Source organism: Ambystoma mexicanum, chromosome 1q (genome assembly GCF_040938575.1).
Source record: "Ambystoma mexicanum isolate Mex_15411 chromosome 1q, UKY_AmexF1_1, whole genome shotgun sequence".
NCBI lineage: Eukaryota > Metazoa > Chordata > Amphibia > Caudata > Ambystomatidae > Ambystoma > Ambystoma mexicanum.
Genome location: NC_090922.1, coordinates 617648292 through 617675604, shown reverse-complemented (window position 1 = coordinate 617675604; position 27313 = coordinate 617648292). Strand labels below are relative to the sequence as shown.

General features: G+C 47.3%; 1 protein-coding gene and 1 long non-coding RNA gene across 7 annotated transcripts in view; one reads left to right on the top strand and one right to left on the bottom strand.

The window, feature by feature from the left end:
- The window catches only part of RALGPS2 (Ral GEF with PH domain and SH3 binding motif 2), a 2782724-nt gene extending 2768658 nt beyond the window's left edge, over window positions 1-14066 (bottom strand). For all 6 annotated transcript variants that reach the window (XM_069641167.1, XM_069641168.1, XM_069641166.1 and 3 more), the window contains exon 1: window positions 13971-14066. The gene's annotated coding sequence lies outside the window, so the exon portion shown is untranslated. The remainder of the gene's footprint in view (window positions 1-13970) is intronic.
- A 147-nt stretch (window positions 14067-14213) lies between these two features.
- LOC138533708 (uncharacterized) lies at window positions 14214-16380 on the top strand. Its single transcript, XR_011284871.1, has 2 exons — window positions 14214-14741; window positions 15515-16380. It is a non-coding gene; the product is annotated as an uncharacterized lncRNA (long non-coding RNA).
- Window positions 16381-27313: the final 10933 nt, after the last annotated feature.

Here is a 27313-nt window from a genome sequence, read left to right as displayed (position 1 = left end):
CTCGTGAAGGAGGTCGACAGTCCTTTGAATGTTTGTCCTGCAAATTCCTGGGGTTTCCCCCGTTATGAGCCAGTCGTCCAGATAAGGGTACACTGGGATTGCCTCCCTGCGTAGGTGTGCAGCCGCCACCACCAGTACCTTGGTGAATACCCTTGGTTGTGAAGCTATCCCGAAGGGCAGTACCTTGAATTGGTAGTGTCGACTGTCCACCTTGAAGCGCAAATACTTTCTGTGCGGTGGGAACATGGAAATATGAAAATATGCATCTTTCATATCCAAGGTTGCCATGTAATCCCCTTTTTTAGGAGGGGGATTACCTCTTGTAGCGTGGTCATACGAAATTTTTGGGGCTTGACATACTTGTTGGCAGGCCGTAAGTCCAATACTGGGCGCATTGTCAAATCTTTCTTTGGCACAAGGAAGTAAGTCCAATAAATACCCTTGTTTACCTGGTGTCCCGGGACGAGTTCTAGCGCATCCTTTTCTAGCAGAATGGCGATCTCCTCGAGGAGAATCTTCTGATGTTCTAAAGAGTGTACTCTTTGTCGTGGAGGATGGTTCCGGGGACGCTGCAGTAGTTCTATACAATATCCTGTGGATACTGTTGACAGCACCCATCTGTCTGATGTGATCCCTTCCCAAGCCTGGGTGAAGTTGGAAATGCGTCCCCCTACTGGGGTTGCGTGAGAAGGGACCCTGAACTGAGCGTCACTGCTTTGGTGGAGGCGTGCCGCCTCCCTTGTTGGGGCTGCCTCTGCCTTTACCACGACCTCTCCTATTACCCCTGCCGTAACACTGGGTAGACTGTTGGTTGTTGTTCCACTGTGTACCCTGCCCCTGGGAATAGGTAGATCCTCTCTGGGAATTTTGGCCGGGTGGGGGACGAAAATTACTATTCCCTCTCTGGTTAGGGGTTTATTGGTTAACTGGCCAAGGGACTTGAGTGTTTCGTATTCGTCCTTGCATTCTTCAGTGCGTCTTCGACCGCCTTACCAAACAGATCGGTTTCCACCGGTTTGTCCAACAATGATGCCTGGGTTTCTGCCTTAAAACCAGACTGCCGTAACCACGCATGTCTTTTGATAACAGTGCCTTCGCTATCAATCTGCCTGCGTTGTCCGCGGCGTCGAAGGTTGCTTTCAAAATGCAACCAGACACGGCTCTACCCTCTGCGGAAATCCGAGCTAACTGGCCCTTTAAAGTTAAAGGTTCAGGAGCAGAGGCTACGAGTGCCGCGACTTCTTCCCACTGATGGCAGTTGTAGCTGGCCAACAGGGTGGTGGAGTTTGCAATCCTTGCTTGATAGGCGGACGTTGAGGCTACTTTCCTGCCGAAACCATATCATTTTTTGCTCTCCTTGTCGGGGGGAACTTCGGACGATGACAAGGATGTTCCAGCCCTCTTACAAGTGTTGGTGACAACTAGGGAGTCTGGCTTCAGATGTCCTCTTATATAGAGAGGCTAAGACTGGGCCGCCCTGAAAAGTTTTTCAACCCTGGGATTGACTCCTCTGGTGAGGTTCGGGTTCACCAGGGACGGATCTATCCTCTGCTGAATGGACTTAAGGATAGGGATGGTCTGGGCAACAGGCCTCCTTTCTCCCACCAACTCTTCTGCGAAGTCCCTTTCCTCCTGGACATCGTGGGTGTCAATGTGGAAATGCTCTGCTGCGCGTGCGAGAACCTCGTTTAGGAGGGGTTGGTTATCGACCGGGGAGTCGGTAACCGGGGCTTCGTTCTCTACCAGGGAATCTACTCTGTATGTTTCCGGGTCCTCCTCTTCCTCTTCCTGGTCCTCATCCCCATAGTAGCCCGTCCCGGTTTGCTCTTCTAGCATACCAAATTCTTGGTCCTCACAAAAGGAAGCCTCTCCTTGATACCGTGAGTATGGTCTTGCGTATGGTTGTACCTCGAAGGGTTCTGACCTCATCGGAGTTTCAAACCGGGGCTTCTTACTCGGGGGGATAGGATCAGTAGAGCCTGAGGGGAGTCGCCCCTTGTGGATCATACGAGAGGAAATGTTCTGGATTTTTATCATAAAAATCTGCCAAAGAAGACATTCTTGACATGACCTTATCTATGTCTTCACTGGACCATTTTTTGGAACTGGGGATGACTCTCTCAGCAAGTCTATGGGATTTATTTTGAGTAGCTTTGCTGGTTTTAGACATATCAGCAGACCTGGTCTTGTTTAGGCGGAGTGGTGCGTTTCACAGGTGTGGAAGAGTGCAAAGGTTGTTTCTTTTGCGGTTTTCCCCCCTCCCCGTGAGTGGAAAAATGTTTTCCCTGTCCTTTAGTGGCTCCGGAGGTTTTCGACGCCTGGCGTCGAGGATCGGGGGTGGTGTCCCTGTCCTTCGAGCGTGGGGCCTCGCTGGTTTTAACTGCGGGCTCCGACTCCTGGAGCGCGGCCTGGGGGTGGAAGTCGTCTTCGTCTTCCGACGATCGAACTTCTGTTAGCCTAGGGCGGCACTTTTGGCAAGAGTGGATGATTGCCTGGAGTCATGCGGCGATCTTGATCGAGAGCGCCCAGAGGACACTGAATCGGACCGTTCTGTTTGTGCCTCTTTCCGAGAACTCGACGTCGTCGAGTCTCGGTTGGACTTAGTGTGTTTAGTGTGTGTAGTATGTGAAGCGCTTGTGTCGCCGGGGGTCTTCCCCATAGCCGCCCTTCTGAGGTCGGGGACCTGCGCTCGGCTGTCTTTCGACGCCGTAATGCCCTCGCCGTCCGAAAGTATGGCGTCGCTGCCATCGCTGAAGGCGCCCTCCGCTGCCATGGCCGCCTGCCTGGTGTGGTGGGCCCAACGCTTCGTCGAACGGTCCTTAAGTGTCTTAGGTTTAAACCTACTACACGCTCTGCAGTTCGCTTCGGAGTGGTCCCTCAGCAAGCAGAGATTGCACGTGGCGTGCCTGTCGACCCAAGGGTATTTGCGATTGCACTTGGGGAAGAATTGAAAAGGGGTACCCTCCATACGCACCTTGAGGCAGTGGGCTGTTAAGTGTAGGAAATGTATAAGGTGTACCTGTATACCAAGAGTATAGAGTATGTACCACCCCCCACTCTCCATACTTGCAGGGTCGAGGCCAGAGGCCTTCCAAGGCCCGGGCCGAGGCCAGCGGCCTTCCGAGGCCCAAGTCCGTCGTGCAGCAGCCGACGGTCGATTTCTTCTCCAGCCGGCGTCGAGTGTCGAAGTTCGATGTTGGGGTGGGGAAGGATGTCAATAGATTATTAAAATTACATTTTTAGCAAAAGTATGGCTAAGGCCAGGGGACTCCTCAAAATGCTTCCGACCAGTATGGCGGAAAAAACAATCCGAGGATCCTAGACGCGTGAGGAATCTTGGGTACAGTGGACGTCACACTAGGGATAGTATTACTGGCATGCCCTGTGTTGACACCCATTTTCGAGTTTCGAAAAACAAACTGTAATACTCCGCAGCTTCCACTAGATGTCGGCCTATGCACAGCATGTGATCTAAGCAGATTCCACAAGCCTCAAATAAATATATATATATATTTTTTTTTTTTACATTTATTCTGGCACGGGGACCCCCTTCACGCTTTTGACATTCCCTTGCGGTTTCCATCCAGGGATTTTTCCCTCCTCCCCTTTCCCCAGCTCGCACCAATACGAGCCCCAGCCCTGCAGCACACACCCACTGATGCGTGTGCCTGGATTGGATAAGTGCGGCCCACACAAGATAAAACAGCACGTTTGCAAATAATACTTTCTGCCATCACCCGTATCCCTCTCAAACATAGCCAAAAGACAAAAACTCAGACCTAAAGCACGAGCAGGGTGGCACGCCCCATTGACTATAGTGGCACCCAAAGGCTGACTCCCTCTCCCACCCGTTGCACTGCTTGACCGTGGCGTGAACCGTGTGTCACAGTGAGACTACAAGGGTTGCGGAACAACCAACAATGTCACAGCACAGACACAGGCACATTAGTGTTCAGTTGCCGAGAAAATAAAAAGTTAGCAAGGCTGAAAGTCTATACCTCCTGCACACCCCTTCGCACTCAATACGAATATTCCAATGTTCCAGGAATTGCTGCGTGCTTCAGCAGAAGATGCCTCGAGCAGCCGCTGCCTAAGAGAAAGCGCAAGTTCCACGAACAATAGGTTACGGCTTCTTTCTTCTGGACTCCGATGGTTCACAAACTGCCAACAAACAGCCCTGCTGACTTTTCCCTGACGGGCTTTGCTGAAAGGGTTGCAACGGGCTCTTTTATACTTGTGCGGAGTATCCCAGGCATGCACAGCAAGTGAAGAATGGAGCAGTAGACAGCAAAGAAACAGACATCAAATTTGAAACCCCGCCAGGCAAAGTCTGGAGCGCTAACCCACAAGCCTTCTGTGGGATTGAGACTATTCAAAATTGCCTCCTTTTCAGCAGGAGAGCAATCTCTCATGTCTGGCAATTTGCAGTTTTGGTTGGTGGCAGCCCTACTCGTGTTTGGGATGAGGTCGATTAGCCAACCCATCCCAACATCCAGACATTTGTTCATGAATAATGCAAAAGAGATAATAGCGTCTTGAATGAATTTAGAACTGTGGCCTTTGAGTACATGAGTATGCCAACCCGTTCCATTACTTGTCTCACACTCATCTTAGCTGATCACACGCTTACTCAGCGGTTGCGGATAGCTGTGTTTTACATGGGCAACTTGAATTATCTTTTCCCCTGCTTATGTGCTCAATCCCTTCAGGGTTGCCATGGCAGCACGCCATGAGTCTTTGTTACGTGCGTCCACATACACGCGGATAGCAGGGCTGTGAATAGGCATCTTGCATTAGCTCCTCCTCTGCTCATGTGCCAAAACCCTTTCAGGGTTGCCACGGCAGCACGTCCTGAGTTTTTGTCACGCGCTTCCATATATACGTCATTCGTGAGACATCCTCCGCGAAGTCACGTGACTCAAACTCGATCACGTGAGAAGATCGGGTTTGCTTTGCAACCACGCGTACAGCGAAGCAGCGCTGTAGTGCGGTAACGTCAGACGAATGAGCAAGTCTGGCGTCCTTACCTTGTCTTCGGTCTTGGATCAAGTCCGCTTGGTGCCCGGCTGCAGGTAAAATGTCATTTAGCCTGCTTGAGCTATTAGGACTCTGCCTAGAAGGCCGTAGCACCTTTAGTGTTTAGTTTTTCGTATGACCGCAGTTTGTTTCTCCTATTTTTAACATACTGTCATTTAACTATGTGTCATGAAATGACATCTAACGCTTGATGAAATCCTATTAGTTATTGACAATGGTTTCTTGGCGGAGGTCAAGACAAGGTCTCAGGAGGGGTGAGGGCGATTGAAAGCCCACAATAAGCACACATAGTAAAGGACACTACAAATTACTCCCAGTCAGGTGTATATATCAAAAATACATATACATGTATTAGAGGCCTTCTAAATCAAACACAGGAGTAACAACCAAACCAACAACACTATTATATATTATATATAAACAGTAACTACTCCTAAACCTGTAAAGAAAGGGATCATACAATGTAAATACTTTTAGGTAGTCCTTCACTTTATCAACCCTAACTGAGAGGCAGTCCAAGCCCTAAGTAAAGTGGAGCTTTGCGCTCAAAAGTACAGTTCAGTGCTGGTGGGCGTGATTGTGCGTTAAGAGGCACAACTGGCTCTCTTGCAGGGGCTGTAGCAGCTCAGTAAGGTGGGTGAGGCAGTGAAGAATAAGTTCCCACTATTCGGGAAGGGTCTCCCCAAGAGGGCCGAACAGGTTCCAGAAGATGGGAATAGGTTGGTAGCACAGTCTACCTCAAGAAAGGGAGACTGGCCCTCAGGGACACTTGTGCGTTGAAATTGATGGATGCGCTAGAGGCCACCAGTAAGGGTTGCAAGTACTCACCGACCCCAGGCGCACTCCAGACCAAACTTCGCCAGTCAAGTCCACTTCGGTTGCGGGTTCAAATTCTGCAATTGTGCGGCTCCTGTTGAAGGGGTCAACTCTGTTTCACTGCAGCACGTCACAGGGCACAGCAGCAGCGCACCCACAAAGTTCGTCACCAGGCTAAGGGGTCACAGTGACTGTGTGTATTCCGATTCTGGCACTCTCTTTATTCCAGACCTGGGAATCCCAAGTGTTCGAAATTCAGTGTGAGTTGCGTGAACATATAGCTAGCGATTTGCAGAGTATCAAGTGCCTACTCGAGACGGCGGCCATTCCAGAGCTATGGTCCCATGCAAGCTGGTCAGTTTGCTGGTTGGCCCAGGAACACTTCCGAGAAGGCTCGCTTTCGGGTTAAGTTAGAGGTGCCGAGAATAGTTGATACCACTATTCCAATGGTCAAAGCACCTTTGCAGACCTTCTGTAGCATCTGAAAAGAAGGGTCCTGTGGGACGACAGCGGGCTCAGGGTGCCAAAGCTTCCAGCGGGTCACCAGCGGTTCCTCAACTTGCTTTGTAGTTTCAGGAGACTTGGCTCCTATCCAACATTCGTTGAGAACTCAGGCAATTGACCTGGCATGGGTTTTTGGAGCCTTCTCTTATCCAGAATCTCCTTCACACCAAAACAAAGAGGACCCAATGAGAGATCTGCTCACACACAGGCATGTCAGATGGGGACCAATCACGGACCTTGGTGGTCCCAGTCATTTCCAGCACACCAGACTGTCTGGGACCCAGGATGTGTATTGGAACTAGACAGTCCAACCAACATCCTGGAGGCACACAGGCACACACACACACAGGCACACACACACACAGGCACACCGCATGCAGAAGCCTGCGAAAGCTTGGAGTTTCGTGGGGAAATGCATGACCAAATAAGGACCGACCCTGGTCTGCTCGACCTGGGGAAGGCAAAGGGACAAGATGGCCAAAAGGACAGTACAAAGAACCTTGTGGCGTGGCCATTTTGGAGCCAGGCCACCTTCCTTTGCCAACCACAGTAAACGCAGTTTGCAAGGCAAGAAAGGGTTAAAAATATGCAAACAGATAAGCTGCCACCAGCCCTGTCCAAGGCACATCTGCACTTCTACCAAAAAATCCTTTGAGGGAGTCTAGGGCCTTTGGAAAGTAAAAGGTAGACCCAAGCGAACTGTACTGTGAGGTACTTTGTGCACTTGTAACATGTTGAAGAGATGTTACAACATTGGAAACGACTAAGGGAAACAAAGTCTCCCAGTACTGACTGTCTTTAAGGGCATATCAGTTTCCCCATAACAAAGTGAGCGAAAACTCAGTGGAGTGCAGCAGAAGGCTGGGCTCCACAGGCAAAAGTCTCGCTAGGCTTGTCAGACAACAGCAAAAAGTTGGGGGGGGTACACAACTGGAGGGAAATTACACATAAATGGTCATCTTTCCTAACAAATGTTTAACTGGTTTCATTTAAAAATACATAGCCTGTCTGAAAAGCTGTAATGTTATAATTAAAGTAAAACTGTGCTGCCTAGATAGACGCAGTCATAGAAGGAGTGGGTTTAAAATGCCCAGATTTTTTTCGAGTTTCTTTCTTTTAATAACTCATCTTAGCCGTAAAACTTTTCAACTCACTACCAAGAGAAATACGAACTGACAGACCATCTAAAATTCATAAAACTTCTAAAAATGTGCTCTTCAACTCAAACGGGACAAAACGACTGAACAACACCGACACACCATGAAATGAACACACAACTGAAAAGGAGTGGGGAGTAGGCCAGACCGGAGTGGGGTGCAGGGAAGAAAAGAGGTGTCTGAATGGGAGGAAGACCCAGGTGTACCCTTCCCTATAGAGGGCCAAATGGGAAACAGGGGAGAAAGATGGGTCTGACTTAATTGGACCACTGAAAGAAAATGGAAGGTGTCCCGGGTGTCCTGGACCACAGGGGACTCCTCCCCCAACCTCCTGGAGGATCCTGTGGAGGTGGAAATTGCTGCACACCAAAATATACTAAAGGGGACGGAATCTGGGAGGCTCTTAGCCTGAACACTGGGGGTAGAAGAGGTACGGCCACTAAATAACCCTATTAAAAACCCACACTTTTTCACACAGCATAGGATAGGGTACTGCCACTAACCAACCATCCTTACTAATAAAATACTTCTGCATACACCTCCCAAACACTGAACTAAACACAACCATACCTCTAAAGCACAACAAACTGCACACACTTCACTACACCACAACGAAACAAACCACACATAGCCTGGCCCAACAGCACATGGCAGCTACCAACCGAAAAACGTCTATGCTCAGTGAACGGTGACAACTTAACTGAGCTGCCAACAGCACATCACAGCTCTCTTGCTCTTTTCTCCCGCTCATTCCTAATAACTTAGCCCTCCCCTGTCTACTTGCTTTACAGAATCGCCAGAACGACAAGAAACCATGCAAGTGGCAATAGTGTGTGGTATAAGAACCGTTAATATAACCTATATACCTAGAATTAATCCTGGAAAGGTATGCTTGTGTGAGAACCAGTAGTGAGGGAGAGTCCTGTAGGGACAGAATTTCTTTTGGTTGTGTTTATGAACATATAACGGTGTGGTGATTTGGAGTCTCTTTGTTTAAGTTGGAGTTATTTTTTGAATACATTTCAAGTTTTTAAACTGCACTGTGTTCATTTCCCAGAATTGTGGAGTGGGACTGTACACATGGGACATGAAATCAGTCATGTCACCCTGGTGGGAATACAGAATGTGAACGTGCCAAAATGAATATATTTCTTCAGTACGCATTTCACTAAAGTGTGCTGCAAGCATAAGGGCTTAATGCTCTTTACAAAGTGAGTAACTTCTAAGGCAGTCACGTTATGTTACACTTGCCTGTGTAAGTCAGTGATCTACACAAAATGAATACAAATGTAATGCAAGAAACCATTAAGTCCAGCTATAAATGAAGAATGGTTTGTCTGACGTCTGCATGCCTAATCTAATCCTCACAGGCTCATCCTGCACTAGACATCCGAGCCCCCTCATGTGTCCCACCCATCATAGCTACCTCCCCGGCCACAGTGAGTTAAACTATCTTTGCCAAACTACGTCTGGAAATGATACAGAGTGGTCTACACGGACAGCTTGGTATACCCTATGTTACAGGTTTCGGCAACTGTACGCTAAACAGACTAGTTTGTGTCCATGGCATTCAGCCAAGAGCATGGCAAAGGGTAGGCCCAGTCATATACATTCCTCACTACACGCCGGTCCATCGTACAGGAGCCTTTGATATGGTTATGTTTATTTGTATAGCTCCTATGCGTACACACAAAGCAATTGTTTCAAAGCGTCCAAGGGGGGAGGGAGCAAGGGGAAAAAACAGTCGTTCAGAGCCCTTGAAACTCAGACGATGGTATAATACATATAAACAGTAGAGGTAACAGCAAATATGCCGGACGACAATTCTGCAGTTTTTCCAAGTGCTTTGCGGCATCACCATGCTTGCAGGGAAGACAGTGGGAAAATAGACGATCTTCTTCAGGCATGATACGTTCGGATTCGCTCAAGTGCACAGACGGTTGGGGGGGCGGGGGGGATAACAAGTGTGCCCAGTCGGCAGTGACTATGGTAAGTGCAGAGAGATGCCACTCTCTTCTGGCCAAGGCAACACACAAGCAGGTAAAACTATGATACACTCACGTGACTCACCAGGATTTTCCTGTGCAGGGGCGCATCTTTAGGGCAATATTTAAAGAGACAGTCTAAGGGCACAGTAGCGTTATAAGGTATTATGACATGCCTCATAAAAGTATCCTCGTACATACAACAAGACCCCAAAGACGTGCCATAACGAGCCCTAAAACATAATCCATTGCAATGGACTCGCTATGGGCTGAAGGGACCGTTACATAAGGGCCATTCACGCACATTCTTTGTTTGGGTTCAGACTTACAAATTATTTTCAGATCACGTAAAAGGAGAAAATGTTTTTTGCTCTCAATGGCCCAAACAAATTGGTGAAATGTCTCTTTGTAATAATCCCTACGAGCCACCCAGAAAGAGTGCCAACATCCCTCAAGTAGCTCCAACAAGCACTGGCAAATGCAACAGTTTTGTGTTCTGTGTATGAATGTGATAGGTTTTTTTCCCCAAACACTTGTCATAATGGTACAACCTGGTCAAAAAAATGGCAGAAGCTGGCAAATGGTGTTAGTACCTGGGTATATTATCGTCAGTGCCTGGCAAATGACCATCTAATGCAGCTACAAGAAGCAAAATTATTGGCTTTCCCAAAACTGCTTTTAACAGGAATTTAGAGCAAATGATGGAAAAACACGTATTGCTTATAGATGAACTGGCCTAAATCTCACTTGGTTGGGAAATGTTCATTATACCAGGAGCTGGTTTACACCTGCAATTAATCCATTAGATTTGAGAAGACTGCTTAGAAATAACATTGGCAATTAGTGAAATGTGAAAATGTATATCAATATGAATCTATAGAGCGCCCTTTAAAGGTGCTATAGGACTAATTTTGAAAACTCCGTAAGATGCTGTTGTAGACCAAGGTGTAATGGAAAAGACCTCCGCTTCTGTCTGTTCCGCACAATTGGGTTCTACACCAAGTACAGCATCTGCTTGTACGTGCACTTTGTTTATACCAATGTCTCTGTGACTATGTATTACCAAAAAAATGTAAATCGACATTCCTTAAAAAGCACAGACCAAGCGCAAAGAGATCCCAGAGAGGAAGATTTACAGGAACTAGCATGGCAATGGGTAGTCAGTGGGTGTGTTAAACGGCTAAAGCACATCCCGCTTCATATCTCACCTCTCAACGGCCCATGCTAATATTTTCAGCTTATAGGCAGAGCTAAAAGCACCATTTATCAGCCAAAACTAAAAACGGCTGGTGAACTGGGTGTCCCTTTATCACCCTTTTTACATAAATAAGCACAGTGCAAAGGGTTTGGTCTGGGGTAGTGACCACCAACTTCTGCCAGCAAACATTTGATAGTGTCAACATCATGCCCACACCAGCATACTGTGAGCAGCCGGAGTTCACTTCATCAAAGAACACAAGGGAGTTGAATGCTAATGAAGCTGAAGTAGAGGGAACATGGAGCCCCAGTTCATAAGGGTTTTCTTTTATTTAATTTTTTAAAGGGTGGCATTCCGACAATCGCAATGGTACACGGCTATCCTTTACTTACAAGTAGAGGATAGTACAGATAATGCACAAACGGCTCATTCATTATATAGCATTGGAACAATAACTGCATTGAAAATTCACGATAAACCTCTCTCCTCAAAAGCCGACAATCTAACCATGGGACGAGATATCCACCTCTGTAAACTCTTCAGGCTGGGGTAAAAATGTCAAGTTGAAAGCTACTATCCAGGCATGAAAAGTCAAACGCCACCTGAAATCTACACATAGAAAAAGCACACTGTTTCTTACTAGCCAAAAGTCAATTATCACTAGTCAATGGTAAGTGAGGAGTGCAAACATTGCGCCCTCCAGTTCATCCATCCAGAATGTATAACTCAGTGCAGAGGGGCCAGCTATCCAGTGAAATCTTTTCATTCAACCCTCTGAATAGTTGAATACGGTTTAATAACATGAATGTTCCCGATTTGAAACCTACTACAAAATAATATCCCCATAGTCCATGCTATATTATCTTTCAGAAGAAAGCGATGCACCAATTATTGGTTCTTCTGTAATTAAAAGTACCACCATGGAACGATATTTACCCCAACACCATATTAGCAAATACAAATAACAGGTACTCTTAGAGAGGTAGTCAACAGTTCTGCTTTTCGCAATAGCAAAACTCTAGGATGAATTATCCATTGAACAACACAAATAGCTTCTTTTGGAAAAAGTACAGCAAACACTCGAATAAGGCTGAAATCCCAGAATACTAGGTTTCCCTACCATTTTTCAATGTAAAATCTGGTTCTGTAAAAGAGCATTCCGTCTATTTAACGGCCAGAACACAATGTTGCTTTAAACCCACCAGACGGATCCAGGTTTTAGGCAGGTGAGCAGCATCTCAAAAGCCTTGATTTTGGCACTGGGATCTGTCCTGTTATTGCCTCTAGTTGGGAGATTCTTGTCAAACTGAAGGCAACCCCGAAAAGGAATGGGAGGTATTTGGGGCCTTGGGGGGCGCAGTGTATCCAGCCACATAAGGATAATTACACTTTTTGGAAGCATATGATATTAAACTGGAATTTAGAAGACACCCATCATAACAGTACAAAAATGTATGGGCAAAACCAAATATCTGGTTGCAAGAAACGTGCTAATGGTTCCATATACTCATACAGATAACAGAAATTCAGATTATGGCGGGTATCAAAGGTAATGCATTATGTGTGACAACTAACATTAGCGTACACCTTACTAAATATACTGGTGAGAGCATTACCGATACATCATGCGACGTGTGTGTCTTTTACTTTGGCAGCTAAGAACAGGTTACCTATGGCATGTATGAGTGAAAAGTAAATTGCCCATACTGTACATGCAGCAGTGAAAGCATGCTGGAATTACATTTGTGTGGTGGGCTGAATCAAAAGTCATCAATGTCCATAGGATATTTTATACGACGTTGTATATTCTGGGCATTGTGGTATAGAGGGCAGGAAGTGGTGATACTGTCTGATGTGTGGACGTTTGTTTGGTGATTCGCAGCGGTCATTCTTGAGCAAGTTGGGAAGTGTTACTCAACAGGGGGCATAATGGCGTTATCTGTGGCAACACTACTCTCAGAGATAAACTATGAGGTGGTACTATGGGCGGAGGTCTGGTTGAGATATTCATGTGTAGGTAATTTATGGATATTTAAAATTCTACTTAACATCGCTATGATGTGCGATAAATCTCATTGTGAGTGCACAATCCTAATCAGCAGTGAGCACCTGCAACACCCAATAAAGAATTGAGATGGTTAAATAAGTTTTGGTAGACATTTGGCTGATAATACTATGGTCGTCGTGTTACTATGGTGCAAAAGATACATTACCCGCCAGTGTATTGGCAGAGCTATTTTCTAGAACTGTGCCAACGTTTGAGGTCGTTAACCCTTTGCAAAGGGTGACGGTAGAGCATCCCAAGTTTTATACTTAATAATGTATGGAAATTAGTGTGGGGGTACACACAAGGGTTATGTTCTACATGTGCGATTATACAGTAGGGACAATGCATCTTCGGCACCAGAAAAGTGTTACTGTGAGGAGTGGAGAGAAGGATTCGCTGTCACTCAGTTGCAATAAGTGCTCGACATGAACAGCTAGAAACACAGGCACTCAACACCTTATAGTTTGTTCCCACAGAGTAGTCGCAGTATGTTCCAATTATAATAACTGAGCCTGCCCGAAGAAGGGCCGGAATCCACCTTTTAAAATAAAAGAAGTTCAAGTATTCAGAGCCTGGCAACACTTGCCCATTTTAAGCACAGACTTGGGTGGATGTGTTAGTCTGGTGAATACCCAAGCAGTGATCATACTCGGTGGGGCTCCTGAAGTAGAAACATCCAAACAGGTGTTAAGGAAACCCGGAGAAGCAATGTTTCTCAATAAAGGAGGATGCTCTTACTCTGCGGTAGACAGTGTTGCTTTAAAACTTAGGCGATAAACACCTCTAAAGGCTGGGGTGACGTTTCTATGTGGTTCTCTGCAGTGTACCGATGCCCTGCAGAAGGGGACAGCCTGAGGGCAGTTTTACTCAGGATGTACTATGGGGCATGGGGAGCAGTGCTTCCCTTCATAGGTGGGCGATAAATACTATGAGGTTGCTCCAGTTTGCAAAGGCAGTTGCTGACTGCTTTGCAAAGGTGGGAGTGTTCGCTGGAAGGCTTAATGTTGTCTTATATGGTAATGATATAGTATTTCTCTTGAAAGGTGGGTGATACGGTCCCAAGGCAAAGCCATCCTCAATGGTACTATTACTCTGAGAAGCAGTGTTCTTCGGCACCAGGCACTGATATCCTGCGTAAGTGGTTCCTAAGTAACAGGGTGTGGTGCTCGGTTACACAGACCTCCTTCTTCCGTTCACCCACCCTCCTATGTGCTACTCGCACTCACCGCTTTTCTCCTCTGACCGGGCCCAGTGTTCCTCCTTCTCTGGCTCCCTAGCTCTCCTCATTCAGCCGCCTCAGTACTGGAGGAGGCGGGGCTGGCGTGAGATGCGACGCACTAGAAGGGTGGAGCTTGAGAAGAGACGTACAGAAAAGGCGGAGCATAACACGTGACGTTACAGGAGGGGTAGGAAGAACGATGTCCTAGAGGAGGCGGTGCCTAAGAGGTACATGCGTAGGAGGAGCTTGCGAGAGGAGGTGGTCGAGAACTGTCGTTAAGTACTGAAAGGTGCGGAGAGAGAAAAAACATGCACCAAATACGCGTGCCTTGTGAAGGAACGAACAGGAACATGGCCTACATTGATTCATATTTAGGAGGGGTGTGACGATGGGCGTACTGAATTAGACTGGGCAGATGTTTAGCAATAGTATGAAAACGAACTATGAGGGAGGAGACATGCCAGCGGGCGTGCCAGACGCTTTGTACAAGCTATGAGTGACGTAATGAGCGGATAAGGAACATAACCAGGGCGCAGTAATTTAACATGCCGAAGACCAACCTAACCCACAGATGCTTAACTTTTTGATGTTACGTGTGTGGTCCAGTATGCTTTTGGACAATGCTGTATTGCCACGCCTAAATATGCAAGATCTTTATTGAACATGAAATTGCTTTCACGAGAGCATGGGCGTGCGAGGTCATAGGCGGCATCGATGGCGCGTACACAAGCAACTCTTGACGGGAGGAGAAATGGCGCGTGAAATGGTTATTTGATACGTGAGTTCGAATCGTCCCTGTGCAGTTAAACGGCTGATCTTGTGAAGTGTATGAAAGTCTGGGGAGCACAATATTCTTCATAATTGGACTCGTAATAAATAATCAGACTGAGCAAAAACAAGTTTCAATCTGCGTACTACCCCTGCCTTGCATAGTGTAACCACATGTGGCGCAAAGGGGCGGTCCATTCGTTGGTTAGCATGATGTATTTTGCACTACTCGTTTTGTGGACACTTCGCAGTTATGCAACTTACAATTTGTCCTGTAGGATGACACATGGAAAGCAATAGATGACTAGGCCATATTGGCATGCTACCTGTGCCTAAAATGTAAGCTAGCATTGCCAGTAAAACACAATTTATGATGCCTGCGTCCAGAAAAGAAAATATGGTAGCACTGTCAAGCACATGTGAAAAGTGCTTCTTATAGTTGTAATATTGAGCAAAGACAAATTGTGTGTGTTGTTACCTTTGGCGGCACAGGTATACATTGGCACATCCATCGTGACAGTCTTTTCTTACAATAACAATTCTTGCATTATTGAGCACAGCCATACATGCCAACATTCCGAAGCACCTGGGAGGGAGATTTTGTCAGAGAAATCTGGAGGCATACGTTTTTCCATAGGAATGTGTTTGTAGTTTAGCATCTCGAACGTGGGGAGGGTTCCATGGTGGAGGTTCTGGGAAGGACGGTTGGTAGGAGAGCTGGGGAGTTGTAGGAAGGAGCTGTGACTCCAATGGTGAATAAATAAAGGATTGGTTTAATCACAGGAGAACCCCTGATTCACTTCAATTTGGTGACGAGCTCCAGCGAAGGGAAGGAACCCACGTTTGCCTGCAGCAGCAGTTCGGTTCTGCATTTGTTAAAAGGGAATAGCCTCATCGCCTGTTCGATCGCCAGAAGGAAGACAGAGTGAAAGTGAAACGCTACGAGGTAAACTCAGCGGTACAACGGTAGCCCTTTCATCCAGCAGTGACTCTGTTCCCGGTGCCTTCATGTTTATTTTGCTGTGAGACATTATGCAGTAGGGGTTGGAGCCGAATATGGCATGTGTCATATGCCAGTGACACGTGCCACTGCATGCCACCACAACAAGTGACACGTGCCACTAGCAGATGTCACATGCCATGCCCCAGAAAAAGGTTTCATGTGTCACGGTAAATCTGTCTCTTCGTTTTTCAAATTATAATCCTCCTTTTAAAAAATAAAAATACGAAACGCCAATTTTATTCCTTTTTTGTAAAAATAAAATTGAAAGGCTCTACAGAAGATTCGAACTCATTACCTCCTGTTATGAGCGTAGCTTCATTAAGCACTGCACCATTACATCTTACGACGTTAAAGGTTCAAATTCTACCTCTAATGGGTAATCTTACATGGTTCAAGGCTGCTCCTTTTCTTATTTTAAGTTACATTTTAAAACAAACTGCATGTACAATTCTGAAAGTTTGTAGGATAGAAACAATTGACTGAAAGTTTTTGCATCTTGTGCTTTTCTTGCATAATACTAAATGTAGAAAACAGTTCAATCCAAAACCTGTTACTGTATAATGCTTTAAATGTCAAACATGTAATGTGTACATGTTTTCCAAAACAGTATGGTCGCAATATTAAAGTGTGTGTGTTTGTACATTAATTCATGCGTTTCACACTTGACTGTATGAACTGTGATAAATACAGTACAACCATATTCTACTGATAATATGTATAACTTATATATCAGAGTATATACACGATCATGAAAACATAATTTGCAAGTATTGCTAAATCTTCAGATTTAGGGCCCAATTCATAGAATCCAGCGCAGAAGCAGCACAAGTGCTGCACGCCGAGAAGGAGCATGTGCCATGCGTGCACCAGCTGTGGCACAAACCAGCAATTGCGCGGCACGCGTATTCATGGATTTTCTGAGGCATCAGTAACCGTGGCGCAATGAACATCAAGTAGCGCCAGCAACGCCCCCAACACACCCCCATGCGCAGGCAAAAGACAGTGAAATGCCCAATACGGCGCAACGCCCCGCACCATCCGTGACCCAGCTCATCCCCCCCATTGTAATTGTGTGAAAAATCAGAGCGTAACCCGCTCGCACCAGCCAAATCGCGTGAAAAGGCCCATGCGTACCCCATCTGCACCCCAGCAAAATCGCGTACCCCGATTGCACCAGCCAAATCGCGTGGGAAGGCCTGCGCTTACCCCATCCACACCCCAGCAAAATCATGTACCCCACTCGCAAAATCACGTGGGAAGGCCCGCGTGTACTCCGTCCGCGCCCCAGCGAAATTGCGTACCCGGCTCGCACCAGCCAAATCACGTGGAAAGGCCTGCGTGTACCCTGTGATACATGCACAACTCCCCTGGAAGCAAACGCCTCCTCACGGGACAGCCAGACCCCAGCAGTGGACCATACCCCGCAGGCAGCCCATACCACATGGCCCCCCATCACCCGTGACCACACCCCGCAGGCAGCCTACACCAAATGGGATCTCCACCATCACCCGTGAACATACCCTGCAGGCAGCCCACACCACATGGCCACCCCATCACCAGTGACCACACCCTGCAGGCAGCCCACACCACGTGGAACCCCCACCATCGCACACGACCATACCCCGCAGGCAGACCACACCACATGGGTCCCCCACCATCACCTGTGAACATACACCACATGACTCCCCCCCATCACCCGTGACCACACCCTGCAGACAGCCCACACCACATGGGACCCCCACCATCACCCGTGACCATATCCCGCAGGCAGTCCACACTACTTGGGACCCACACCATCACCAGTGAACATACTCCGCAGGCAGCCCACACCACACTGGCACCCCATCACCCGTGACCATACCCTGCAGGCAGGCCCCGCCTCATGTCTCCACCTGTGACGGCAACCTGCAGGCAGGCCCCGCCTCATGTCCCCACCCCCCATCAGTGACGGCAACCTGCAGGCAGGCCCCGCCTCATGTCCCCACCCCCAACAGAGACGGCAAACTGCAGGCAGGCCCCGCCACATGTCCCCACCAGTGACAACAACCTGCAGGCAGGCCCCGCCTCATGTCCCCAACCCCCACCAGTGACGGCAACCTGCAGACAGGCCCTGCCACAGGCCCCCCCACCCCAAAATACATTGGACCAACATACAACCACGCAGCACATGCCAACTAAAATGCCACCACACGCTGCACCCCCCTGGTGCACCTCAACACCCATCCATTAGTCATGCTCCCTATGTCATGTGAATCCTAACATCACACATGCATGCATGTGCACACACATGAACAACATTGGTGAACAGCAGGGACACGCAAATGCGTCAAGGAGGAGTGAAACATGCACTAAACCGTTGAGACCAGATACCACTTTGATTTCAATGTCAAAAAATGATATTAAAAAACATGTATCTAAGTCACACACAGTAAAAACAACAAATTTAACATGCATGAACGAAAAGAAAAATCAAAATAAAGTCAAAACCAAAATCAATGTGATGTAAAAAATGAAAGAGTCAAAAATGTGGTCCTTGTCCATTAATGTATGTGCAAATGAAATCAAATATCATGTGAAAACCATTCCAAATTAAAATCCAAATATTTACAAAGATCCAGGGTCCATGGTCCCAAAACATGTAGAAAATTCCTAAAAATACAATACAAAAATAACTATACACAAGATGCGGAGCAAAGTCCAGGAACTCCAAATAAAAAGAAAAAAACAAATGAAACCTACTCCTAAAGAACTATATACAAAGGCAGCAGGCTAGTCCATCTCCTCACCATGCTCTCTCATATTCTCCGCCAGGGCGTCATCGAACACTGCGTCCACTTCCAGTAGGCGGGCCTCGGCTTCCCCTCGAGGGATTGCAGGGACTCCTTCATGCTCCTCTCAAACTCCCTGCGAGTCTCCTCGAGGACCTCCACCCTCCTCTCTGCCCGACGCAGTGAATTCTCCGCCCTGGCCATGGTGAGTTGCTTCACCTGTGCCAGCTGCTGCTCTTCCCCGTTTTGGTGGTCCAAACGCTCCAACACGGAAGACATCCTTGTCGTAAGGTCCGCGTTTGTCTCCTGCCCGATGGCCGATACCTGCCCCTCTGATGATGAACGCCCCGAGTCCTGTTGCCTCCTTTCCTGAGCCTGCTGCTGCCAAAATGCCTGGTATCTTCGCCACAAGGACAGCCTCCGGGATGATGACACAACCCGGGGTCGTCGTGCTGTTAAGCGGCTTCACTTCAACACTACAGCTAAGTCAATGCCTAGTCTGGGATGCTGAGGGAAACCCTTATTGATATATTTTTAGGTCCAGTTCATGTACTCTGGATGACAACCCTTATATAACACCAAAAAAAGAAAAATGTGGGCTTTTTAAAACCGACTTATGTGTCCATGCGCTAGAAAATTTATTGTAATCCACATGCGTCACAGTTGAGTGTGGGACAAGTAAGGGGACTCACAGCCCAACCCCTTGAGTAAAGCAGTAAAAGAGAGATGCTCCACACTTCTAAGAAACTGCGCCACAAATAATATCAAAGTGGAGAAGTGTAAACAGATGTTTATTGCGTTGCCCTCTGGGATAACACGTGTTTTGACACATGAAAGTGTCTTTCTCAAATCAGGGGTAATGTTGGCTAGTGCAACAGAACAAGGATAGTTCTAAAAGAATAATACATCATGCCACATTATACAATCATTGAGTATTGAGTGTAACAACAGAAAACACAGACATCAAAAACAAATATAACCAATACAATTGGTTAATGAACACAATTGTAATTGCAATACACAGATAAACGAGGGGTGCAACGGGAGGAGGTTTTAAGGTATTGCATAGAAAATATGGAGAAAATAATAATAGTAGAGTACAAGAAAAGAGAGATAAAAAGGGGGGGGTAAAAAACAAGACCAAAAAATCTGGTTAGTACCAATGCAAAATCTTGTGATTGCAAAAGTGATGCTGGCACAGGCTCACAGTGGCTATGAGTGTTCATTCCTGAACCCTGTGCATTCTTAGCAAGTCCCTATGGGTCCTGGGCCAGCAATTCCTTCAACTCCACCTCCAGTATTTACTTCATTCTCATGGTCTTTGATCAACCCTTTCTTACTCCCTCAGGGTCAGTTGCTCTTCAAGGAAATTAGTTTGTGGTTCACATCTGTGTTGAGCTGGGGCCTCCCTCTGGTACAGCCTCCCTGCCTCTATGTAACTGGAGGTGTAGCTTCTCCGGGTCTGCAGGCACTTCTGATGCTTCCTCATGTGTTGTGCTTTCTGTCCTCCTCTCCCCTGCTGTAGTCCCAGATGACTGAGAGAATGCACTTGCCACCTGCCCACACTGTCTGCTACGACACAGTACTCTGAGCAACCATTTAAACCCATGCACTGCCTCCGAGCCACCCCGGCCCTTGGGGGTGGGGTTTACTGTATCCCTACAACCCACTACCAACACTTTACACATGATGACGGCACTTACCCTTACACTGCCATCAGGCCACGACATTGACATTACTGGATCTGTGTTTTTATTCGTAGTTGAGGCCGTACCCATGTACTGCACTGCACCCACACACTTCTAAACCCTGTTATCCCCTTCAATATGCCTATTCACTTGCGTGATGTCAATGTGACTGTAACGCTCACCTGATTCCCGTAGAGGCACCGGTCTTGACTGGGCGTATACCGTATCTTCAAAGGTGATGTGTAACACACGGCTGGCTCTTTGGGCTGGACCTCTGTGCACTGTATGTCTGACTCGAAGGGTAAGATGTCTGCAGATAGAAAATATGGGATTAAGGAACTGGGTTATTGAATGTCTCTCTCTTCTTCCCTTTCTCTTCTCCTGTAGAACCCCAAAGGTTAACGCTCTCACCTTAGGTAAGTGAACGCCGTGCTCTCCATCTGCCTCGGGGCAGGGTGCTGTAACCAGTTTCTTCACTGGATAAGGGGAGCAGGCCTCTTGACTTCAGAGGACTGCTGTCCGTCGTTTACTGCACGAACGGTAAGTTTCGAGTAATTCTAATGTCTTTAAAGTCTTTAGTAATGATGTTTCTTGTTTTGCAGGGTTCCGGCGATGGCGGATGACGGGCTGAAGTGAGTTGAAGATGGAGCCCGTGTGATGAATAGAAGCGCCTGGAAGCACGTAAGTAAGCGCTTGTTGCCTGCTTCACGATGCGCTCTAACTGTCTTTTTATTTTGCAGGTACAAGTTCGGAGCGGCTGCAGGGTGCCGGAATACCCACTGGGTTAGATGTGGAAAGGAGTAATGGCACATGAGTATTAAAGTTCCCCAATGTCTTTAAACGCACCTTGTTTTGTTTTTCAGATGCGGGATGCAGCGCCGAAGGCCTCCGGAGCGTGCGAAGAGTTGGTAAGCTTTTGTCTTTCAGATGCCGGAATGCAGTGTGAAGACCTCCGGAGCGCACGAAGAGTAGGTAAGCCTTTGTCTTTCAGATGCCGGAATGCAGCGCGAGGCGTTGGTGAGAGCCGATGGACCAGGTAAGTGAAGAGCTGTCACTGAAGGCCGTAATGCTAACCTGTTCTTTCTTGTCTTTATAGGGGTTGCTGAAGACTGGATTCAGGATGGTAAGCCTTTTTCCTTAGGCCCAGGATCAGATGCAGAAGACACGATGAGCGTTCTGCTGCAGAGGGGCAGAATAACGCAAAGCAAGATTCATCCATCGGGTGTGGTTTAAATAGCCTCCTGTAGTGCTTAGGTGTCTCCTTCCACAGCCACGCCTAGGTAAGAAAAGAGTTCCTGCTTTCCAGAAGAGTTCCAGTGTTCTGAATCTAGGGAGTGGCTCCTGCCCCACCCAACAGGAAAAGTAGTTCCAAACAGAAGAGGATCAGAGGCTCAACTGGCAGGCAAGTAAGCAGCATGGTCTGCTGCAGGTAAGTCCACCCAAGCATTATGAGCCCGGCGCTACCAGCGCTGGGACTGGGCATATTTATGAGCCTGGTGCCACTGGCGCCAGGACTGGGTCCAAAAGGTCCCAATTGGGACTGGTTGGCACTCGGAACCTGGGTTATGGATCTGCTTCCAAGGGAGTAGGGAAAACCCTGACCTTTTGGAAGCAGAGATCATGACAGTACCCCCCCTCAAGGCCCCTCCCAAACCGGGCTTCTCCGGGGGGTTTTGGCTTGTCAGGAAATGTTCGGTGAAATCTTTTGATTAGGCGAGGAGCGTGGACATATTCAGCAGGTTCCCAGGATCTCTCTTGGGGGCCGTAGCCTTTCCAGTCAATTAGGTAAAATAGTTTAGATTTGGAGATCTTGGAGTCCAGAATGCTTTTGACTTCAAACTCGAGTTCTCCATCAAATAGGATAGGTTTTGGAGATTTAGTTAGTCGGGTTTGAGGTTGCACAGGTTTTAATAGAGAGACATGGAAGACCGGATGTATCTTCATGTGCGGGGGCAAGTCCAACTTGACCGCTACTGGGTTTACTATGGTAGTGATGGAATAGGGACCAAGGTATCTTGGGTTGAATGTGCGTGGCCCTTTTAGAGGTAGATATTTGGTGGATAACCAGACTTGATCCCCTACTTGATATTGAGGGGCTTCCTTCCGATGTTGATCTGCTCCTTTCTTGTATTGTTCTTTAGCCCTTTGAAGGTGAGAAACAGCTTCCTTAAAGGCTTGGGTGATTGTAGAATGCAGGTAGTCTACTGCTGGTGTTTCAAGATCTTGGAGAGGATCCAACTCCGAGGTTCGAGGGTGACTGCCGTACAAAAGAAAAAACGGGGTTTTCCCAGTTCCCGAATGGACAGAGATATTGTAGGCATATTCGGCTATCCAAAGGATGTCTTTCCAAGTTTTTTCAGTTTGTTGCAGCATGCAGCGTAAATACTGTTCCAGAGTTTGATTGGTCCTCTCGGTTTGTCCGTCGGTCTGAGGGTGGTGACTGGTCGATAGTCTCACATCAATTTGAGCCGACCGACAGCAACTTCGCCAAAAATGAGAAATAAATTGACTACCTCGATCCGAAATTAGAACCGAAGGAAAACCGTGCAGTCGGACGATGTTTTCGAGAAATTCTCGGGCCAGAGTTGCTGCTGTTGGCAAGCCTTTGAGCGGAATGAAATGCGCCATCTTGGAGAATAAGTCCACGATTACTAGAATCGTATTGTATCCGGAGCATGGAGGTAGATCGGTGATGAAGTCCATAGAAAGCGTATGCCAAGGGCGAGGTGGGATGTCAATAGGGCGTAAGAGGCCTGCTGGTCTTTCCTTTTGACTCTTGTTTTGGGCGCATACTCCACAGGACATTATAAAGTCTCTGATATCTTTTTTCCAAGACGGCCACCAGAAGTAGCGCTTGATCTTTTCTGAGGTCTTGGCCATACCGGGATGTCCTTCCATTAAAGAATCGTGATAACAAGAGATTACTTTTTTCTGTAAATCTGTGCTGGGTAGGTATAATCGTTCTTGGAAATACAATAAGTTGTCCTTTACTGCAAAGTCCTTTCCCTGCAGATGCCAATTCTGTATGTCTGCTGGAGTTACAAGTTGCCTGGCTTTATCCTTAACTTCCTCTATGGATTCTGTGGCGATTACACCCAGAATTCTTTGTTCGGGAATGATTGGTACAGGTTTAGGGTTGATCAAGTGTTCTTCCACTCCCATCCGAGAAAGGGCATCAGCTTTACCGTTCTTTGTACCAGGTCGATAGGTAATTATGAAGTCAAACTCGGCAAAGAATAATGCCCAACTGAGTTGTCTAGAGGATTGGGCTTTTGCGGTTTTCAAATATTGCAGGTTTTGGTGATCCGTAATCACAGTAACGGTGTGTCGGGCCCCCAGCAGATAATGCCGCCAAGCCTTAAAGGCAGACTTGATAGCCAGAAGTTCCTTGTCAGTAATCGTGTAATTGATTTCAGGAGGCGAGAATTTGCGGGACCAAAATGCCACGGGATGCAACTGATTGGTTACCGGGTCCTTTTGTGATAGAACTGCCCCCATGGCAAGGCTTGAAGCATCAGTTTCCACGATGTAGGGGAGTTCGGGGCGAGGGTGTTTTAAGATTGGTGCAGAGATAAATTTAGTCTTCAAATCCTGGAAAGCTTTTTCCGCCTCGGTAGACCATTCAAAACGTTTGTTTTTCTTTAACAAGGCAGTGATGGGCTGGACTATTCGAGAGAATTCGGGGATAAACCTGCAGTAAAAGTTAGCGAAGCCTAACATGCTTTGCACACCTTTTACGGAGGATGGTGATGGCCATTTGAGAACTGCATCAACCTTCTTTGAATCCATACGCACTCCGCCAGGTGATAATATGAATCCCAAGAATTCAACTTCAGTCACGTTGAAAACACATTTTTCCAACTTAGCGAAAAGTTTGTGTTGACGCAATCTTTCGAGGACCATTTTCACGTGTTTCCGATGTTCAGATTCCGATGAAGAATAAACGAGGATGTCGTCAATGTAAACAACAACACACACATCTATGAGCTCTCTGAGGACATCGTTCAGAAAATATTGAAAGGCGGCCGGGGCATTGCAAAGTCCGAAGGGCATGACCTGATATTCAAATAGCCCATACTTGGTGCGGAAGGCCGTCTTCCATTCATCGCCCTCTTTTACTCGTACCAAGTGATAAGCTCCTCTAAGATCCAGCTTTGTATATATGCATGCTTTTCTGACTTGGTCCAGGAGTTCAGGGATCAAAGGTAACGGATATCTATTCTTAACGGTGATCTGGTTCAGGGAGCGATAATCTATACAAGTTCTAAGGTCTCCTTCCTTTTATGGAACGAAGAACAAAGCTGAAGAAGCAGGGGACTTGGAAGGACGAATAAACCCATTTGCCAGGTATTGATCCAGGTATTGTCGAAGGTGAAGGTTCTCAGGCTCGGTGAGGGCATAAATTCTACTACAAGGAGGAGTAGATCCAGGTATCAGGTCTATCTGGCAGTCATAAGACCTATGAGGAGGTAGAGAGTTAGCCTGATCCTTCCGGAAAACATCTTGGTATTCTAGGTATTCGGGAGGTAACTGGGGAGTCTCTGAAGAAATTGCTGCCAGTGCAACACCAGGTGGAGGGTGACAAGTAGAGACACATTCTGGAAACTGGACCGTTCTTGCTCGCCAATCGATCAGAGGATTGTGTTTCTCTAACCAAGGTATTCCTAGAATAATCTGAAACTGAGGGGCCTTGATCACATCGAACACGATCTTCTCATGGTGTCCATCTTGACTTACTAGCGTCACCTCTTGAGTGGTATGCGTTACTGGCCCGGAGGCTATCTCCGTACCATCCACCGTAGTAATGACGTCCTTTACAGCCTTGGGACAAAGAGTTAGATTCATCCTCAAAACCATTTCATGATCCACATAATTGCCGATGGCACCGCTGTCGACGTAAGCTTCAATTGCATGTAATTGATCCGGATTATCAGGGCTAATGAGGACCATAGGTATCACGAAATGCGAGGTCACGGAACTGGTTTTCACGCTCGGCAAGAGGACCTCTATTCTTGTCGGGCAAGGTCGTTTCCCTGCTCAGAGTTTGTAACTTTGGTAACTGCAGCTCCTACTGCCTTCTTGGCAGGTTTCACCGGACAGTCTCGAAGAAAGTGCCCTGAGTTTCCGCAATAGAGGCATAATTGCAACTGTTTTCTCCTTTCCCGCTCCTTTTGTGTTAGAGGACCTTTCAGACCCCCTATTTGCATGGGTTCCCCGGAGTCTACTCCTTTGGAAGGAGTTGGCGGTTTGGAAAATACTCGAGCATCAAACTTGGAACGATCGGTCTTCCTGTTCTGCAGTCTGTGATCTATTTGAACGACTAAGTCTATATAGTCCGAACAATCTTGTGGGGGATTCACTACTTGGGCTAACACATCTTTGAGCTCTCCACGTAGACCTCTATAAAACAGCGTAATCCTTTTGTCCTCAGGCCATTGAGTTTCCACTATCAGTCTGTTGAAAGACACAATATAAGCCAAAAGGTCTTGATTACCTTGTCGCAACGAAAGAAGCTCATTGTCCAAGGCCTGCCCCTGTGAATGTCTTGCGAACAGTTTTTCCATACTGAGCTGAAAAGCTTGAAAATCATGGAGGACCGGATCATCTTGATTTACTAGAGGGATCGACCAGTCTGCCGCATTGCCACTAAGGTACGAAAGCACGAAAGCTACTTTAGCTTGATCAGTTGGAAAGGCTGCTGGCCGGCATAAGAAATGCAACCGGCACTGATTGATAAATACTGCAAACCTCTTTGGGTCACCAGAAAATCGTTCGGGCGGAGCCAGAGGTACATTCCCAGGTAGGTTGATCTGCACTGGATTCATAGAGGATGTAGAAGGAAGATTTCCCCCAGATGCGGGTAACGGGGTCTGTCCGGCTTGCGACTGTAGCAATTGTCTAGCGAGATCATCTGTTCGCTCCTTGGAAATAATCAGTTCCCTTCTTAGAGCGTTCGTTTCCTGACGGGCTGCATGCACTTCTGCCCTTAGTTCCCCAAGTAACTGGGCTAGCTGGTCGGTATCCGAGGTTTCCATAGCGCCTGGACGGGAGTTTTGTGGTAGGCTTTGCGTTCTGTAACGCTCACCTGATTCCCGTAGAGGCGCCGGTCTTGACTGGGCGTATACCGTATCTTCAAAGGTGATGTGTAACACACGGCTGGCTCTTTGGGCTGGACCTCTGTGCACTGTATGTCTGACTCGAAGGGTAAGATGTCTGCAGATAGAAAATATGGGATTAAGGAACTGGGTTATTGAATGTCTCTCTCTTCTTCCCTTTCTCTTCTCCTGTAGAACCCCAAAGGTTAACGCTCTCACCTTAGGTAAGTGAACGCCGTGCTCTCCATCTGCCTCGGGGCAGGGTGCTGTAACCAGTTTCTTCACTGGATAAGGGGAGCAGGCCTCTTGACTTCAGAGGACTGCTGTCCGTCGTTTACTGCACGAACGGTAAGTTTCGAGTAATTCTAATGTCTTTAAAGTCTTTAGTAATGATGTTTCTTGTTTTGCAGGGTTCCGGCGACGGCGGATGACGGGCTGAAGTGAGTTGAAGATGGAGCCCGTGTGATGAATAGAAGCGCCTGGAAGCACGTAAGTAAGCGCTTGTTGCCTGCTTCACGATGCGCTCTAACTGTCTTTTTATTTTGCAGGTACAAGTTCGGAGCGGCTGCAGGGTGCCGGAATACCCACTGGGTTAGATGTGGAAAGGAGTAATGGCACGTGAGTATTAAAGTTCCCCAATGTCTTTAAACGCACCTTGTTTTGTTTTTCAGATGCGGGATGCAGCGCCGAAGGCCTCCGGAGCGTGCGAAGAGTTGGTAAGCTTTTGTCTTTCAGATGCCGGAATGCAGTGTGAAGACCTCCGGAGCGCACGAAGAGTAGGTAAGCCTTTGTCTTTCAGATGCCGGAATGCAGCGCGAGGCGTTGGTGACAGCCGATGGACCAGGTAACTGAAGAGCTGTCACTGAAGACCGTAATGCTAACCTGTTCTTTCTTGTCTTTATAGGTGTTGCTGAAGACTGGATTCAGGATGGTAAGCCTTTTTCCTTAGGCCCAGGATCAGATGCAGAAGACACGATGAGCGTTCTGCTGCAGAGGGGCAGAATAACGCAAAGCAAGATTCATCCATC